This window comes from Aedes albopictus, chromosome 3 (assembly GCF_035046485.1).
Source record: "Aedes albopictus strain Foshan chromosome 3, AalbF5, whole genome shotgun sequence".
In the NCBI taxonomy this organism is placed as follows: domain Eukaryota; kingdom Metazoa; phylum Arthropoda; class Insecta; order Diptera; family Culicidae; genus Aedes; species Aedes albopictus.
This window is the reverse complement of record NC_085138.1, coordinates 285,195,690-285,213,675: the sequence shown is the minus strand read 5'-3', so window position 1 is coordinate 285,213,675 and position 17,986 is coordinate 285,195,690. Positions and strand designations below refer to the sequence as shown.

General features: G+C 40.1%; 1 protein-coding gene across 4 annotated transcripts in view; it reads left to right on the top strand.

Annotated features, from left to right (window-relative positions):
- The window catches only part of LOC109405805 (A disintegrin and metalloproteinase with thrombospondin motifs like), a 527,110-nt gene that overhangs the window by 98,590 nt on the left and 410,534 nt on the right, over positions 1-17,986 (top strand). The window lies entirely within an intron of this gene.

Genomic DNA, 17,986 nt, shown 5'->3' with positions numbered 1-17,986 from the left:
GCACTCAAGTGCCTACTGTCCGCGAGCTTCTAATTAAAATATCTTATCCATCAGAGATCGAGACGGTTGGAGAACGACGGCGATCAAACGAAAGTGTGTGCACTCAATGTTTAGCAGTTTGCTGATCGGGGCTTAAAGTTTTTACAGCAATCTAAGATTTCATATATGTATTAGAATATGAAGGGTTCTGTTGATTTTTTTTTTCTCTTCAAACCAAACAATTCGTTCCACGAGAAAACTGTTAAAAACGATGAAAAATTTTGATCATCGCTTTTAGATATTTTCCTCCATAAATCAAAGTTCTGTAAATTATTACAAAAATAGTTCAATGATCAATGTAGAGAATGCTCTCTTTTATGTGATACACTTGGTGTATTCTATTGGTAACTTAGGAATCCTACTTTCTTAAACAGTATAGTGGCTTTGAGAGTCGATATCGCTCCATTCAGTTTACTGTGCACTAGAGTGCATAGCCGTCAATCAGTATCTGTGCAGCGTAATTACAATCGGCGTGCCGTGAGAATTTCCTCCCCGGTCGTCGTTGCCGGTGAGAGATTGCCTACTTATGAGCGATATAGATATGCAGTAAGAACTGCGAAAAAAAAAAACTCGATCACTACACTAAGTAGTCTCAGTCTAAGTAGCGAGCAATTGCTAAAGCGCGAGGGCTTTGCGGTGGGCATTAGTCTACCCCCTTGCATATCATTATTGGAAAATCTATACTTGCACGTACACCGACCCTCCATCAAACCCTCCCAGCCTTCGTTCACCGCCCGAATTAAATCGAAGCAAATTGCAGCAAAACTCAGAACAAAAACCACATAACTCACTTATGAGCGTGGCTTGGCGTGGCGTGGCCCGCAAACCAAGTGCGTTTCTACGTGGTGGTGGTGGTGGTTGTGGTTGTTCGTGAAACTGCAACAACAACAAGGCAACCCTTTTTATCAGATTGCATAATCTGTGCGCGCAGTTTCGGCACGGCTACTCAATCTCTTTGCTCCGGCTCCCATGCTTTGCCGGCGGAGGTTCTCAACCGAAGAAATTCAGAGTGCCATCAGCTTGTGCCTAACACACTCGTGACGACTCTTGTGAAATAAGAAAAGATCATGGATGAGACAAAAAACATTGGATTTTTCAAAAACTTTCGACACTTTCTGGGGAATTTCGAACTTACTTTTGCCATGCTTTTTCTACTGGTCGATTGATCCCATTTATTAGGTACCGACTGCCTAAGGAACTTTGTCCGCTTTTGATTCTCTATTCGACTCAATTTCGACTATATCACTTTTTACTTACTGTCGAGTTATTGTCAACTCACATTCAGCTCAATCTCAACTCCCTCAACTCATACACGCTCTCAGTTTACTGTTTCTTCTTGGTTAACTCTCGGTCCGCACTCATCTCACCATCAACTCAATTTCGATTCATATTTGACCTATCTACTTAGTTTCAATTCTGTCTCACTCTAAATCCACGCATAAGACACTTTCAACTTATTCGACGTTTTGTTATTCTGAAAATTTGCAATGGGGTTTCTTGATGTTTCACCTTAAACCCGTGTTTTTTTTATTTCGTAATAAGGATGATCAATTTTAACCCTTAAAAGATGTGGACAACTTTTTTGCATAGTTATACTTATAGCTTTTGACCCAGTGGGTGGATTTTCATAACCAAAATGTTTTTATCAAGGGCATTAGTTGTGCTATTATATGCATATATGGAGATTATGTTAGGCTAGAACATTTTGGAGATATAGCTGTAAATGTAGTGTACACCATTTGTTATTCGCTCGATTTCGGGTAATATTTTTATGCAAATGTAATATATATTGGTGAAAATTTCCCTAAACTCCTTGTTTGGGTTGTAGCTGCTAGATAGAAATGAGTTATGTCCTTATACAGATGTTACATACATAGATGTCCAGGTTATCCAAAACGTCCAGAAGTTTTGAACTCTGTCTACTGAATACAAATAGTTTTGTTTACTTTTTAAATCACTTGAACTTGAAGAATTACATTCAAATATACATTTTAAAACATGAAATGATGGTAATCATGACCTGGTGATTTAAAACATATTTCTCAACTTCAGAATAGTTCGGATGATCCAGGATGCCTCTATGATGTGTATACAAGTATCATATGATTCAACTGATCTTCTATGACTACCAATACGCACTATACTAAGTTTGAAATGCAACCGATGCGTTATTACCGGTGTAGATGTAAAGGCCTTAACTCCAGAATGATTTGGATGGCTTAAGGTATCGCCATTGATGTGCAGTTAGTCCTTCATACTCTGATTTACATGTATGGATCTAATGAAATCAGTTCTGACATGCATACATTATTTTGATATACTATTACAGGTAAAGGCTTTACAATCATAACTTCAGAGCTTTTTTAAGTTGCCCAGAATATCACCAGGTCATGATTATCATCATTTCATGTTTTAAAATTTTTATTGGATTGTAATTCTTCAAGTTCAAATGATTTAAAAAGTAAACATTACTATTTGTATTCAGTAGACGGAGTTCAAAACTTCTGGACATTTTGGATAACCTGGAGATCTATGCTACATATATCACATTTGCATAGAAATATTACCCGAAATCGAGCGTATAACAAGTGGTGTACACTACATTTACAGCTATATCTCCAAAATGTTCTAGCATAACATAATCTCCATATATGCATATGATAGCACAACTAATCCCCTTGATAAAAACTTTTTGGTTCTGAAAATCCACCCACTGGGTCAAAAGCTATAAGTATAACTATGCAAAAAAGTTGTCCACATCTTTTAAGGATTAAGAAAAGGTAAACCATGACTTTTGAACCAGTTGGTTGATTTCACCGTTCAACACTAAATTTTGTTATGGGATAAGAAAAAAAAAATAACAGGGGTTTGGGATCCGAGAAGTGTCATAGTGAAAGAATTTTTGAAAAATATTGGACCGGACCTTCACAGTTCAAAACCGAAGTTTGTATGGAGAACTTGGGGTGTTCAATTGATATGTGCATTAGAACGCGCTGTGCATATATTTAGGCGTTAGGCAATAACGAAACTAACCCAATTACCGAAAACGCCTAAAAATATGCATGGCACGTTCTAATGCGCATATCAATTGAACACCTCAAGTACTCCATACAAGCTTCGGTTTTGAACTGTGAAGGCCTGGTCCAATATTTTTCAAAAATTCTTTCACTATGACACTTCTAGGGTCCCAAACCGCTGTTATTTTTTATTCTCATCCCATAACACAAATTTTGTAAAATTTTGTCGAGTAGTGTTTTTTTTTTGAATTATAACTTTAATGAAAAATACGTGGATACCCAAATATCAATGAATACTGAACAGTGAGAGTAATAGCTGAACATTGGCTGATTAATGGTGTCATTGGCTGAACATCTCTTGTTCAACCTTTAATCAAATATTGTTTGCATCTCTTGTTCAACCTTTAATCAAATATTGTTTGCCAGCTGACCCAAACAAGTTTTCGTAAAGTCCACATCGCTTCTTCAGCCTCAATACAGGCTTAGATCAACTTATGCTCTTGATTATTCAAACACAACAGGTAATGCTTCCGTTTTCGATGATTCGCATGAAACTGTGTGTTGTTGCTAAGGTGAGTGACTATAAATCAACAGATCAGCAGATCCAAGCTCAATTCCCAATTTTTCAAAAGATTAATTTATACAATTTAATCAACTCTTTTTTAAACAGAAAGCGGCCTTTCAATGAACCTCAAATCACCTAAAGGTTTATTAGAATCATCAAAATTAGAAGTTTAGGAACTGAATAAAGGATTGTATCTCTCATATTCAAATTTACTAGATTTTTTCGTTTTTTTATGGTTTTGGAACCAAAAGAATGCACTGGATTTATATTATTATCAGAAAAACCAGAAAATTCGGCATAACATATAACAAAATTAAAGATATATGATTTTTCAGTTTTTAGGATATGCTTTAAAAAGAAATATTATTTTTTTGTTTGTTTGAAAGATATCAGGTTGAAGTTTTTAGTAAAAATACGACGAAAGGGCCAAACTGTGTTTGGGTGCAAAAACTGTGTAGTTTGTTCGCGTTTTCATGTTTTAGTGACCAAAGGCGTATCCTGTTTTCATATTTTTGTTTTTGGAAATTTGTCTTAACATACAGACGCATATAAGTCTTTACAAAGAAACAAATAAGTCGATAAGGGTCACCAAGCTTCTTAGTCTAGTCTAGTCTAGTCTAGTCTAGTCTAGTCTAGTCTAGTCTAGTCTAGTCTAGTCTAGTCTAGTCTAGTCTAGTCTAGTCTAGTCTAGTCTAGTCTAGTCTAGTCTAGTCTAGTCTAGTCTAGTCTAGTCTAGTCTAGTCTAGTCTAGTCTAGTCTAGTCTAGTCTAGTCTAGTCTAGTCTAGTCTAGTCTAGTCTAGTCTAGTCTAGTCTAGTCTAGTCTAGTCTAGTCTAGTCTAGTCTAGTCTAGTCTAGTCTAGTCTAGTCTAGTCTAGTCTAGTCTAGTCTAGTCTAGTCTAGTCTAGTCTAGTCTAGTCTAGTCTAGTCTAGTCTAGTCTAGTCTAGTCTAGTCTAGTCTAGTCTAGTCTAGTCTAGTCTAGTCTAGTCTAGTCTAGTCTAGTCTAGTCTAGTCTAGTCTAGTCTAGTCTAGTCTAGTCTAGTCTAGTCTAGTCTAGTCTAGTCTAGTCTAGTCTAGTCTAGTCTAGTCTAGTCTAGTCTAGTCTAGTCTAGTCTAGTCTAGTCTAGTCTAGTCTAGTCTAGTCTAGTCTAGTCTAGTCTAGTCTAGTCTAGTCTAGTCTAGTCTAGTCTAGTCTAGTCTAGTCTAGTCTAGTCTAGTCTAGTCTAGTCTAGTCTAGTCTAGTCTAGTCTAGTCTAGTCTAGTCTAGTCTAGTCTAGTCTAGTCTAGTCTAGTCTAGTCTAGTCTAGTCTAGTCTAGTCTAGTCTAGTCTAGTCTAGTCTAGTCTAGTCTAGTCTAGTCTAGTCTAGTCTAGTCTAGTCTAGTCTAGTCTAGTCTAGTCTAGTCTAGTCTAGTCTAGTCTAGTCTAGTCTAGTCTAGTCTAGTCTAGTCTAGTCTAGTCTAGTCTAGTCTAGTCTAGTCTAGTCTAGTCTAGTCTAGTCTAGTCTAGTCTAGTCTAGTCTAGTCTAGTCTAGTCTAGTCTAGTCTAGTCTAGTCTAGTCTAGTCTAGTCTAGTCTAGTCTAGTCTAGTCTAGTCTAGTCTAGTCTAGTCTAGTCTAGTCTAGTCTAGTCTAGTCTAGTCTAGTCTAGTCTCGTCTAGTCTAGTCTAGTCTAGTCTAGTCTAGTCTAGTCTAGTCTAGTCTAGTCTAGTCTAGTCTAGTCTAGTCTAGTCTAGTCTAGTCTAGTCTAGTCTAGTCTAGTCTAGTCTAGTCTAGTCTCGTCTAGTCTAGTCTAGTCTAGTCTAGTCTAGTCTAGTCTAGTCTAGTCTAGTCTTGCACGCAAAGTTGCAAGCAAGCTCCATACTTAAGACAATTTTACAATCTGATAGAGAATTGTGTTGAGAGCGATGAAGGTCATTTTGTTACAGTGAACTTTATGTAATAATTTTGAACTAAGTAGAAACTCTTGCTTGGATTCCTCCAGCAATTCGTGCTGTAATTTATTCATTGATTTCTACCAAAATTTAGTATTTCCACTGGGAATCCTCTGTTATTGCTCCAGGACTGCTACTGGGATTTCTCTGGACATTTCTGGTAGGAATCCTTTAGTATTGTTTTCTGGGATTCCGATATAATACTTGCAGGGAATGCTCCAGGTATTCCTGGAGGACTTTTGAGAGAAGTAGTTGCTTGAGAAATCTCAGCAAAAATTCCAGAAGAAATTCTTGTAGGAGTTCCTGAAGTAATCCCAACTGTAATTACTCGATATTTTTCAAGATGACCCCCTGGATGAATCCATGGAGAGAACCTCTGGAAAAATCTTAGCAGAATTCCTGGAGGAACGGCAAGGGAACTTTCTTGAGGAGTTCCAAGAGAAAACCCTGGAGGGATCCTAAAAGGAATTTCCACAGGATCCCTAGCAGGCATCTAAAGAGGAATCCCAAGAGCAACAGCTGGAGAAATCTTTTGAGAAATCCTCCTGGAGTTCTTTCAGGAATGTCTAATGGAATTTTTTTAGAACGTTTGGCTGGGATTACTCCAAGAATTTCGTGAAAAAATCCTACTGAATTTGCGCCGATGATTCCTTTAGAAATTTTTAAAGAGGAATTTGGGAAGAAATCATTTTAAAAATCCCTTTAGAAATCACAGAATGAACTTCTGCTGGAATCCCAGTGATCTTACTCAAATGATTTTCAAGAGGAATTACTGAAGGAACTCTTGAAGAAATCAGTAAAGAATGCCAGGAGGAACTCTGAGAGGAATTCATCTTTGAAAAAAAAAAAATCCTCTTGGAATTCCTCCACAAATGCCTGTTGGGATTTAGAAATTCTTGCTGAGACGGCTCCAAGTATTCCTTGCAATACCATAAAAAATCCTGCTAGAATTCCTTCGGATAATTTCCACTAAGATTTCTTCAGGAATTCCTGCTGAGATTTCTCAATCAGTTTCAGCTGGATGTCCTCAAGTAATTGCTCTAAGTAGTTCTTCATGTATTTCTGGGGGATTGCTAGCCGGAATTGCCTGAGATATCCCAGTGAGACCTCCTGGTGGATCATAGCAAAGATTTTAAAATAAATCCCAGCCAAATCTCTGCATCTATCCCCATAAAAAAATACCAGGTGGATTTCCAACACAAATCACTGGATTAATTCAAAGAAAGAATTCTGAAGGCCTCCTTGTAGGAGTTCCTGAAGAAATCACAGCAGAAAATTTTGGTGAAATATGAAGAAATATTATTGCAAGGAATCCCAGCAATAATTTCTTGAGAAGTACTAGTATAACTTCATGAGTTTTTTCAAGGTTCGTCCTGTGATTTTCCTGGGATTTCCCTGCAAATGTTTTTGATATTTCTTCAGTTAAGATGCGGGCTTTGTTCCACTGTATTTCATACTAACGAACAACTTTGTACAACACACGAAAATTCACAAAAATCACTTGCTCTTAAATCTCCACAGTGCGGTTCTTTTCTAGCTACATCAATAGGACTCCTTGAAATAAAGTCCTGCAGATTTATTTGATCAAATCTTCTCAAACTTATTTCAGGAGGAAACCAAGCAGAAATTGCCTATAGAAACCCTGAAGGATTCTTTGAAGGAATCTCTGTAGAAATCTCAAGTACTTCTGACTGAATCTCTGGAAGGATATCCGAAAAAATCCCAAGGAAATTTTTGAAAGAATCCTTTAAGGATTTCTGGAGAAATACCTGGAGAAACCTCTCAGGAATCCCTAGATGGAGTTCCTAGAAAAAAAATAGCGTGGGATATATAAGAAATTTCAGGAGAAATACTTTAATAAAATTCTTGGAGTATTTTCTGAAAGTATTCCTGGAGAAATCCTCCAGAAATTCCTTCAGGTATTACTCCATTTACTCAGGAATTTTTTCGGGCATTTATTTGGAAATTCCTGAAGAAATTCTTTAGAGATTCTTCTGGAGTTCTTCCAGGGATTTCTCCAATAGATTCTTTGGGTATTTTTGTTCAGGAATTCTTCAAAAAAAAAATTCCAAGTTTTTTTTTCTTGGATTTTTTTAGGAGTTTTTAACGGATTTCTCAGAAATTCCTTCCTAGAAAAATTGTCAGTAATATTCGTGCAGTTCCTGGAAGAATTCCTGAAAAGTCCCAGGGGGAATATACTTACTAAACTAAAACTGGAACTAAAATAATACCTGGAGTTGTTTTTGATGGAACTGCAAGAGCATTTTCTAAAAATAATCCTTGCAGGAACTTCTGCAGGAATCACTGAAGGAATTTTTCTGGAGAAACCCTGGGAAAAACTTGCAAAACAATTTGTGTAGGATTTGTAAATATTTATTTGAAGATTTTTTAAAAACTCCATGGAAGATCAGTCCAAGAAATCCGTTGCTGCAATTCCAGACAAATTCACTAAAATTTTGAAAAAATCTCTGGACATACAATATTTTCACCAGGAGAAATCCAGGCAGGTATTTCTGAACCAAAACGGAACTTCTGACTGAATCTCTGGAAGGATATCCAAAGAATCGCCAAGGAAATTCTTGAAGGAATTCTTGGAGGTGTCCTAGAGAATACTTGGAGTTGCTTTTCGGGAATCCCTTGGTGGAATTTCAAGAAAAATATATTTCGGGACTTATGGGAAATACTTTAATAAAGTTCTTGGAGCATTTTTTGAAAATATTCCTAGAGAAATCCGCCAAAGGTTTCTTTAGCTATTGCTCTATTCATTCTATTTTCTCGAGCATAAATTTGGAAATTCCTGAAGAAATTTTTAAGAGATCCTTCTGGAAGTTTTCGCAGTGGTTTCTCCAATGCAATTTCTGGAGAAACTCTTGAAAATCCCGGGAGGAGTATCTGAGCAAACTCTGCAGGTATCCCAGGAGATATTTTTAATTAACCTGCAAGAGCAATTTCTTGAAAATCTTTGCGGGAATCACAGAAGGAATTTTTCAAAGAACTTTTGGAGAAACTCTGGGAAGATCCTGCGAGGTTTTTCTGTTGGATTTGTAAATATTTTTTTTAAAAACTCTATGGAAGAACTTTTGGAAGGGATTCCTGATAAAATCTCTTAAATTTTGGAGAAATCTGTGAGGATAAAAATAACTTCTCAAGGTATTTTCAGAAGGAATCTGTGAGGATAAAAATATCTTCTCAAAGTATTTTCAGAAGGAATCTAAGAATTTCTGCAAGAAACCCTGAAGGAGTTTTTGAAGAAGTCTTCGGTAGAATCCCGGTATAAATCCTAGGTACTTCTGACTGAATCTTTGGAAGGATATCCGAAGAAATCCCAAGGAAATTCTTGAAAGAATCTTTGTAGGAATAACTGAAGAAACTTCTCGGGGATGCCTTGATTGCCTTGAATTCCTACAAGAAATAATAGAAGAAAAACTTTAACAAAGTTCTTAAAGAATTTTCTAAAAGTATTCCTGCAGAAATCCTCCAGAGGTTCCGTCAGGTATTACTCCATATATTCAGCGATTTTCTCGGGCATTTACATGGAAATTCCTGGAAGTTCTTCCAGGGGTTTCTCCAATAGTTCCTTCAGGTATTGAAATTAAGTCCTGCAGATTTAGATGGAAATTCTCACAATTGATTTCACCGTTGCATGTTCTAAGAGTTATTTTTCATCAGTTTTTCAGCTTTGCGATTATCTAAAAAATTTCCATACCTTCCTACCACCTGCACAGAAAAAAATATTCATGTAAAATTCAGCGAAAAATCATACACATAAAGGGAATGCTAGAGTTAGTGCATGTTTACATGAGAGATCATGTAAAATTACGTTACGTTCGTGTCAATTTCCGCTAATAGTCGTGTACCCGGTTGGATTCCATAATGGTTTACGCGATGGTTGGCGGAAATTTACACGATGGTAATGTAATTTTACATTATATCTCATGTAAAAGTGTACTAACTCCAGCATTCCCTTTATGTGCACACAGTTAAAATTTTCGTGTAATTTTGCGTTTATTTCGATGCATATATTTGGAGCATCGAAATAAACGCAAAATTAAGTGATGTTTTATAAATACACGGCCTGTAAATTGAGTCGTGTAAAATAAAATTCGTTTAAATTTAAACGATGGGTTCATAAACCACGTAGGTGTATTTTTACAGCTTTGGATTGCATCCCACCAGTACCCATGATTTCCTAATGATGCCTTCTTGTCAAGAATTCGGTCCCTTTACAAAGGTTTGCTCTGTTTTACCATAAACTGCGCCATGAATGTTGTTGTCGATGCGAAGCGCATCGCAAAACGGAGCACTGGAAGATACGCGGGGGCTGCTGTTGGAGGCGCCATTGCCGATTATTTTCGCTGTTTTTGTCAATACTGTGATCCACACTCGACGCCACGCACTCGTTTGACTTATGGTTTTCTTGTATTTGCGTACTCAATAACTCAAGAACACGAAACAAAACTTAGAAACAGCACATCCTCCGGTGCTTTCCGTAAGAACAACTCTTGCGATCGCCAGCAAAACAAAAGTAAACCCAGGGACGCCATTTGTATTTTGAGTTTTAAACGAGTGATCGTGTAAATTTACACGTTAGTTGAAATTTCTAGCTTCGTCAACGGGAAATCGGATGCTTTTCAATTTATTTATAAACGCAAACATGAAAATGCAATGCGGTGCAATATTAAGATAATAAAAATGTAAAACTGAGTGTTTTTAATGCTCAAAATGTGCATCTATTTCAACTCAATTTTCAATCGTTTATTTGTTTGAACTGGTGAGAATTCACAGTTACTACGATTTACATGTCGTTTAAATTTAGTTATCTTTTCCTGTGATGATTTCTCGCTGAATTTGAATTACATTTTTTTTCTGTGTGGCGCAAGTTTATGATATATTCGCATATTATCAAATAGAACTAGATTACGTTAAATCTTGAGTAAAAGGCATTTCCAGATTCTCTTAAAACTCCACAAAGTTAATGGCTTAAGATGTTCGTTGGTTTCTAACGATCTGATGGACGCTATTAAGTTTGATGTTTAGGGAGTTCTTGCACAGAAAAAAATATTCGTGTAAAATTCAGCGAAAAATCATGCACATAAAGGGAATGCTAGAGTTAGTGCATATTTACATGAGGTATCATGTAAAATTACGTTACGTTCGTGGAAATTTCCGCTAATAGTCGCGTAACCGATTGGTGTCCATGATGGTTTACGCGATGGTTGGCGGAAATTTACACGACGGTAATGTAATTTTACATTATTTTTCATGCAAAAGTGTTCTAACTCCAGCATTCCCTTTATGTGCATGATTTCTCGCCGAATTTTAATAACATATTTTTTTCTGTGTGGTCCACAAACAACACAAGCTGTAATTCAATTGACTATCTCAATTTCTAGCAAGTTTACATGTTTTCCACGCAATTATGAAAAATCTCTGATGTTGATTCGGTATGAGCCAACTCCGATCATTCAAGCTTTTGAGAACCCCTGGCGCCATAAGCATGGTGCAAGAATGAAACCTCTCGCTTGCCCAGCGCCGTCGCACAACTTAGTGTAAGCAAAGCGTTCATTCAGTTTAACCCACTGCTGCTGCTCAATATGGGTGCATTGTTTGCCCACCCAAGAGACGCCGGTCTCCTCGAGGGAGCTCAAATAATTTGTATATTCAGCCACTTTGACTTGACTGTGGCAATGCTGTTGTTGTTGCTGCTGCTACTGCTACCACAGCTGCACGACCAACCAACACCCAACACAGCACACACGTGGAAGTTTGTGTAAGTGGTGCACTGTTACCAGTTGCATGCAATTGAAGCCGCCGCCGCCGCCCACCCCTCATTGAAGTGCTGTAATTTGGGCTTGTGAACATGGTTTGCATACCTTGGCACCGAGGACGACGACGACGACTATGGCGGCGTCGACGACGGCAGCCGCGACCATGAGGTTTTTATTATTGCTGCTGAATGGAATGGATCAATCGATTTAGCAAAATTGATATCTAGAGCGAGGAATATTACCGTACTCAGTGAAACGTGCTTCCTGGCCGTTGTTGTCGTTGTTGAATGTTGGCGGATCGGAAGCACACAATAGGTGCTGCGAGTGAGGCAATCAACGTTTATGTGTGCCGGTATTTTTGCTTCTCATCGGGGTGCTAATTATTTCCTAATGGAATTTGAAGAATGTTGTAAAAACTGAAATGGCCACGGGTGTTCCTACAAGCTGGAAAATTTTGACCTAGTGTAACTGAAATTGCAATATGTGGATATTCAAAATTGACTGAGTTTTTGCAGAAAAGCGCCCAAAATAGATGCCCTGCCGAGATGGTTCCACTTTCCTTTTTATTCTAATTTATTCTTTTTAAATTTATTCTTTGTTTGGATCTGTGGTTTTGCTTTGGGTACTTTATGGCCTAATATTCCCATTCGTCAGAGAAATCAAGGTGTACATATGAACGTGCTTCATAACTAGAGCAACTATTGAATTGGTGAGCTCGTTCTATATTTAATCGAATTTATATTTTGTGTATAGCTTTTTCCAATTGATTTTACAAATTACCCATGTGTAATGCGTATGTGTTATTCCAAGTAATTGCCTCAGAAAACCTTTCCTCCACTTTTGGTGTTGCAACCTTCAATATTAAATCAATTTACCTTGAAAATTACTCCATCGTGTGTAGCAGCCATTACCGTACACTGTTCATTAAGCCGATACACCTCTGATTACGCACTCGATCCGAGACTCGGCAGCCCCTTTTGCCCTCGGGGCTGTCGACGACGGCTTGACGGATGGCATAATAATCCCTCTCAATTACCACCACGATCATTTTCCCCCCGGTGAAGGCAAAGGAGATTCATCAGCTTCACTCACCATTGATTGCACTGGCTGACTGGGAGAAAGATGATATCAGGAAGAGCGTCGTTAAAACACAACTTTGTTCATCGCCCGATAAGACCAGATAAGGGAAGGCGTCAGTTACTGGCAGGCGGCAGCAACAACCGAACTTCCACCTTCTCCGGCTAATTTCTTGCCGTTTACATAATTCCTTAGATGAGGATGGTGACGACGGCGGTAGTCAGTGTGCAGTGCAATGTGGTAGGTAATAAGCTCCCATTAGGGCAACTTCGTTGCTTTCATCAGCGACTCAAGTGGTGCGCCGGCCGCGCAGATCATCTCCCGCACTATAGAGGTTGTCGAGGCACACGAAGATCAAGGTGTGCACGTACAGCTCATTTGCATCGATAAAGAAGAGTGAGTGTGAGGTGGGTTTGCAATTAGCAGGTACTAAACGAGATTGAAGTTTTTAAGTTTGCTCACGAATGTAGGTGTTTTGGAGTAACTCCACTAGTGGATAGAATGTTGACACCATATTCAGTGGATTCAGTTGTTCAGATTATATGCCGAATATCAGACTAATTCAGTTTCAATCGAACGCTGCGGGAACTACAGCTATTAGACATGCTTCCACTCACTATTTAGTTCTATGATTTTTCGTTATTCGATCCCTATTTTTCTAGTGGCTATCATATTGCCTCTACAACCTTTCAATCATAGTATTAGGATATTTATCTTGATCATGCTAACGATTAGTTGAAATTTATCCCGGTATTTGTAGTAAAGATACTAAGGGCCGTTCCTAAACCCACATTGGTTTGGGATAATAAAAGATTTCAAACTTTTCGTCGTAGACTTTTGCCCCTTCAAAATGTTGAGCATTAACCAGAACCTCAAAAAATTTACTTGGTGTCTGTTGGGAACCACTGTACCTTCCTTTAATCTTCGATAGCTACCACCTTGTAGCTCTCCAACACTCGGTAGAAAATCCAATTTTCCGGGCGACGATAATTTCGTGGACTTCGGGCTACCTTCTCAGCCAAATAATAACACTCGCGATTTAACACTACATGAAACAGTTTATTGGACACCTAACAACACAACTTTATTAAAAACACTACGAACATTTTATTTCTTACATTCTAACATTTCTCTTAAGGCTAACACACAAAAACGAATTAAAATATTGCGCGCCGCAGGCTCCACGCACGGTCGGTGGTCTGTTGGAATCTGGCCCATATATTTCCTACTGATCATCATCTAACCCTAGCTCACTCCATGCGATGAATTTAGCAGTACCTAGATATTCTCCCATCTGCTCTGAGGATTCTCCCGTTAACGGCATCACAGATAATCACCACTGCAAAACCTAATGACAATATACATGGAGCACTGGTGATACAAGTCAATTTCTCTCGAAGCTCTCATCACCGTCCACGTCTGACCTTCTGCCTTGCACCTCTTCAGCTGTATCCTTCCATCGCCCATCGACTCGACTGCTGCCACGGTACAATATTAGGTAGACAATAGATGTTTGTTGCATTTTCGTAGTAGGCCAACTGCAGTATCAAACACGGATACAGGGTTGAAGTCTGACAGGGGTTGATGTAAGTACCAGACATTCTCACCCACCCAGAAATAACTCATTTCTGAAAAGAAAGAATCCTCTACTGATTGGGAAAGGGAAATGGGAGGGTTTCGCAAACTATTTGTCTGACTGTTGATTCTGGTCATCCACGGGTATAGGCAGAAAGCAAAGTTTTTCAACTGCTCTCTTCATCAACCCGGTTGAGGTCCTTAAGGTAACAACGCGCACTATTCCATCATCTCCAGGATGTAGTTGTAGAATCCGACCCATTTTCCATTTCATCGGAGGTGAATTGTCATCTCGAATAACTACTAACTTGCCAACTTCCACTTTAATTGGCGGCTTCCAGCGCTTAGTTCGACCTTGTAACTGGCAGAGATATTCCCTTCGCCACCTTTTCCAGAAATCTTGCAATATTCGCTGTACCAACTGATATTGGGATAGACGATTTGTTGGAATTTCTCCAAGATCTGGTTCAGGTAGGGATTGTAAGGAGGAACCAACTAAAAAATGGCCTGGTGTTAGAGGTTCAAGATCGTTTGGGTCGTCTGACATCGGGGTTAAAGGTCTCGAATTCAGGCAACCTTCAACTTGTATAAGGAGTGTGTTGAAATCCTCGGGCGAAAATGAAGTTTCTCCGACAATCTTCATCAGATGGTTCTTAGCCGAGCGGACAGCTGCCTCCCACAATCCTCCAAAGTGAGGTGCACTGGGCGGACTAAAGTGCCATTGTATGCCCTTTCCAGCGCATTCGTTCGTGACTATTACCCGATGCTCTGGATCTTTCAGCAGCCTTACGAAATCCTTCATCTTGTTCCTTGCTCCTACGAAATTCGTTCCGTTGTCGGAGTAAATATCACGGCATATACCTCTCCTAGCAATAAACCGATGCAGAGCTTGCAAGAATCGATCCGTACTTAGATCGGACACTAGTTCTAAATGAACCGCCTTTGTACAGAGACATATGAAAACCGATACATAGACCTTAACTGTAGGTCTTCTTGGAGCTGGTCTTACATGAAACGGCCCAAAATAATCTACGCCGGTCTGTGAAAATGGCCTAGATACGGTGACTCTTGGTGCAGGTAACTCTCCCATGAACTGCTGGATCGGTGAAGGTTTACTACGAAAGCATTTTAAGCAACGATGAACGATGTTCCTTGCAACGCTACGTCCACCCAACGGCCAAAAACGTAAACGGACAACTCCAAGTAGCAACTGCGGTCCAGCATGTAATAGTTGTAGATGGTAATGTTCCAAAATCATTCGGGTGAGCCTATGTCTAGCAGGCAGGATCATCGGATGTTTGACATCTTCTCGCTCAGCAGAATGACTTAGTCGTCCTCCAACTCGAATAATTTGATCCTCAGAAATATATGGATTGTACCATCGAAGTGGAGATCGTCGTGGTACGCTATCTCCTTTAGCAAGTGCTTTCCACTCTTCAGCAAAGGACTCCTGTTGGACACGTCGGACGATGGTAAACTCGGCATTCCTAAGTTCCTCTGTTGATAGGAACGCTGCAGGCCTCCTGTTCTGTGGTTCCGTTCGCAGAAGTTGTATCAGCCGCAGCCATATCGCAGTTTTCCGGATGAGATCTGAATAGGCCGAAAACTTCCCTAAATACCATTCGTTGAAGTCAATGCCCACTGATGCTGTACACATTGCCGTTCGTCGTTTTTCATTTTCGGCCTCTTCTGATGGTAACTCATTAGGAGAAATTGGCCAGCAGTCCTGATTTTTCTTCAACCAATTCGGTCCCTCCCACCAGAACGTGTTATTGACGATGTCTGCTGGGGATATTCCTCTGGAGATTAAATCTGCTGGATTCTCCTTTCCAGATACATGTCGCCATTGCAAGGATTCTGCGATAGCCTGAATTTTCGTTACCCGATTCGCAACGAACGTGGTCCACACATTCGGAGATGCTTGTATCCACCGTAGAACGCAAGTTGAATCGACCCAGAAATATGATCGAGCAGGAATCCTTAGAGAATTACGAACCTTCTCATACAATTGCGCTGTCAGCAACGCACCACACAGCTCTAACCTGGGTATGGACTGTGTCTTCAAGGGTGCCACCTTGGATTTAGAAGACAATAGACGGACTAGCAGTTTTCCTTCTGAATCTTGACTACGTATATAGATGCATCCGCCAAATGCCTTACTTGATGCGTCGGAAAAGCAATGAATTTCGATCACTGTTGCTTCAGGAACTACGACACAACGATCAATGCGAATGTTGTTCAAAAGATGAAGCTCCTCGTAGTATTTTCTCCAAAGCTCACCCACCGTCGAAGGAAGTGTTTGATCCCAGTCCAACGCTTGTCCTTCGTCATTCCGTGTTTTCCACAAAAGTTGCATAATGATCTTGGCTGTTGTTATTGTAGCACCGGGGAGTCCTAGGGGATCGAATAAACTGGCAATCACCGAAAGAACTTGTCGCTTTGTTGGTTGGTGAGTTGAATTCCAATCCGGAATGGTGAACTGAAACTTCAGTTGATCGGTGATAGGCAACCACGTCAGCCCCAGAGTTTTCACAGCTGGATCTCGGTCGAGTGTAATCCCTTCCGAAACTCGAATAGCCAGACAATCCTCAGAAACACCATCCAACACTTCCGGCAAGTTTGATACCCATTTCCGGAGTTTGAAACCTCCCTTCGATGTCATCTCGTCGAGTTGCTTGCATAACCCTTGTGCGGCTTCCATCGTATCCGCTCCGGTGATAACATCGTCCATATACGTATCCTCCTTGATTGCCCTTGCAGCCATTGGATACTGTGCTCCCTCGTCCTCTGCGAGTTGGTTTAACGTGCGTGTTGCCAGGTAAGGAGCCGGCTTTGTTCCGTATGTGACAGTATCAAGCTCGTACACATCTACGCTGTCTTCCGAATTGAAGCGCCACAAAATGCACTGGAGCGGCCTATCCTCCTGTAGTACGAAGATTTGCCGGAACATCTTCTCTACATCGGCCACTAACATGATTTGCCTTACGCGGCTCCGAAGCATGATCGATCGTAAGTCATCCTGCACAATTGGTCCAACCAGTAGAGCGTCGTTTAGCGAAACCCCGGACGACGTCTTGCACGACGCGTCAAATACCACTCGTACTTTGGTCGTTGTGCTCGCTTCCTTAATAACGGGATGATGCGGCAAGTAGCAACGTTTTGCTAGATCAGTTGTTCCTTCTACCTTTGTCATATGCCCCAATTGAACATATTCCGCCATGAACTGATGGTATTGTTCACGCAGATCAGCATCCCTCGCCAATCTACGTTCCGTGCCTAGAAACCTCCGGAATGCGATGTCCCGTGACTCGCCCAACTTCCAAATTATGTCCTCATCCTTAGGCAACGAAACAGAGTACCGACCATCGGATTCTCTGCGAACCGACTTCAGGAAGATGTCCTCACATTTCTTTTCTTCCGACGAAAGTACTTTGGAAACACCTATTTCTTCACTAGCCCAAAACCGCGAGACTAGTTCTTCCAATCCTTGTGTAGTTGCCGTACTACAATTGATATGAAGACCTTGAGAAGTGTTTGTCTGACCTCCACAGACTACCCAGCCGAACACAGATGCATTGAGTGTCGGCAGCTGATCTCCGAGGGGAATTCTTCGGCCAGATTCGAAGAAATCGAAAAAATGTTCGATGCCCAACACCATATCCACTGCACTTGGATTGAAGAAGGTGGGATCTGCCAGGTTGATCCCGTCAGGCACTGTCCAGCCTTGTGTATTCACCTTAGCCGTAGGTAAATTCACCGTAACCTTTGGTAGAACTAGGAATCTCATGTTCTGCGAGAAAGCCGAAACTCGTGAACGGACCATTGCTGTAATCTGATGTTTCACTTTCGTTGCTGTATGACCAATACCAAGCACCGATACATCCACCTTCGCTCGTTGTATCCTAAGACGTTGACTCAACCGTTCTGCAATAAAATTGCTCTCGGAGCCGGAATCCAACAGAGCACGAGCCGTGAATTGACTACCCTCGTCATCTTCCACGATAACGACCGCAGTA